The sequence below is a fragment of the Chinchilla lanigera genome, unplaced genomic scaffold, assembly GCF_000276665.1.
Source record: "Chinchilla lanigera isolate Chin_1 unplaced genomic scaffold, ChiLan1.0 scaffold00083, whole genome shotgun sequence".
In the NCBI taxonomy this organism is placed as follows: domain Eukaryota; kingdom Metazoa; phylum Chordata; class Mammalia; order Rodentia; family Chinchillidae; genus Chinchilla; species Chinchilla lanigera.
Window position 1 is genome coordinate 7,903,925 of NW_004955484.1, and position 2,152 is coordinate 7,906,076.

General features: G+C 44.0%; 1 pseudogene; it reads right to left on the minus strand.

Moving 5' to 3' along the window:
* Window positions 1-295: 295 nt before the first annotated feature.
* Window positions 296-2,152, minus strand: part of LOC102006463 — a 31,413-nt pseudogene continuing 29,556 nt past the window's right edge.

The following is a 2,152-nucleotide window of genomic DNA, read 5'->3' on the forward strand; positions in this document are numbered from 1 at the left end:
ATTTAGCTCACAGTTTGTGGAGGCTTCAGTCCATAATCAGCTGGCTCCAAGGCAGGGTGGCATGAAGAGGGGCAACAGTTCAAGGTGGCAGAAGACAGCAAAAGCAATAGGAGCAAAAGGGTGGCAGGAAGCCTCCTTTCCTCCCTTATAGTGTACGCCGGCTATCCACCCACACCATCTGTGTGCCCTCCTCTTCCACAAGCTCAGGATGTTTACAAAGGGAGGACCCTGTGCCCTCTGCTGTGTCACTTAGTTAAGCTTCTAAATTGCTCAGTTCTCAAGTTGACACAATATATCAACCATTACACTCCCCTTTCTGCAATTCTTTTATTTTCTTCCCCTTCTGTAAGTGGCATTCTCTGTACTGAGATTCAAAGGAGAAAGGGCATATTTCTACAGTTCTTGCCCCTGGGATATGGGGCTTAAAAGGCACCCAGTAATGTGGCACAGTTTGAGCTCTTTCACGACTCTTCATCCTCTTCCTCATCTTCTTTGGTCGGCCACTGGATTCTGTTATTCAATACAAAGGCTGGAGACTTGGGGACAGTAATTGGAAGTACTTTCTTTTCAGGAACACCCACAACATCTTCCAAGATCCTAGTAGGGCAAGATCTGGAATGAAATTCAAAATGCCCATCCTGATTTCTTCTTTGACTCTCGCTCCTGGATTCTTTTCTCAATTTCCAAATCAAAGCAAATAGACAGAGGGGGGTGGTTTCACAGTGAAACCTTTGCCCAGGTTTCACTCTTGGGCAAAGTGGGCCCACCTTCAAGAATTCTAGGATGAAATTCACATGCTTTGAATTTGTATTGCTGCAGTTTCTCAAGCACTTCAGCCTCCTGTTCTGCTGTACTTTTGCAGGTCACAGGCCCTGCTCCGTGTTTGGTTTGCAGTTCAGGGGTCTGTGGCTCTGTGGACATCTTGGTCACAGAAGAGACGACACCTATTAGGGGTTCATTTATGGAACATTTCAACCTTCTGTGCCAGGGGCACATATGTAGACACAATCTCATCAAATGTTCTCATCTTTCCTTGGGACAGGTTGAAAGGCTTAATAATAGTATATCCCTTAGCCACTCGAGCAGGAAATACTTTTGCAGTTCAGCTGCAAAGTTCACCTCCTTATACCTCTCCTAGTTCTTAGGATGTTGTTTGAGTTGCTCATCTGTGAAGAAGTGAAAGTCAACTGCTCTGGTTACCTGGCTCACTGATTTCCTCACAGGTTGCCCTGCTCCTGCAAGAGCAAGTTCCTGAAACTCTTCATATTTTTTTTTTTCTGCATTTCTACCACCTCTTGCTGCATTTTCATGCTCTTCAACTCCTGCTGCTCAGTACTCTTTTTTCTTTGTCTTTTTGAGACAGGGTCCTGCTATGCAGTTCAGGCTGGCTTTGAGCTCACTTTGTAGCTCAGGCTGGTTTTGAACTTGCAGTGATCCTCCTGCCTCAGCCTCCTGAGTGCTGGAATAACAGGTGTGCACCACTACGCCCGGCCTCCTCCGTACTTTCAAGAACGTTTTGCCTTACAGTTGGTACATGAGGCACAGTAAATCTGCCCTTGGCTCTCTCTGAGGAAATTTTATTCATTTTAGAAATACCTTCAGCATTCCCCTCTTCCTCTTCCTCTGGCTCCCCCCTCCCCCTGGCTTCTTTCTGTTTTAAGAAACCCATTTTTTTGGAAGGTGGAACCCCACTGATTACATCAGTGTCACATATCTTTGCTTTCATAGGAACATGGTATTTTTCTTTCTTCTGCAAATCCTTTTAAGTAGGGTCTAAGATATATCCTCTGGGGCTGGGCTGGAGTATTTCTTGATTTGGTTCCTTCAAGGGTGCAACAAGCATTTGATGAATTAGAATGTTCCATAGATTTATGTTTTCTGCCTCTTTGTAGTAAGTAGTCTCAACTGGTCGCAAAGATGTGAGACTAGCTTGCTGAAGATACGCTTTTCTCAAGGAAGTGTTGCTCTGAAAATGTTCTCCTGTCCCATTTTTCCCAAGAAACTTATTCTCCAGATTGGCCTTCTCCTTGAACCATGAATCTATGTTTTCTATATCTTCCTCATAATCCAAAGATATAAAATTAATAAATTAATGAAGTCCAAGGGAGCATCAAAGGAGTAAGAGCTTTTAACTTTGTTTGTTTGTTTGTTT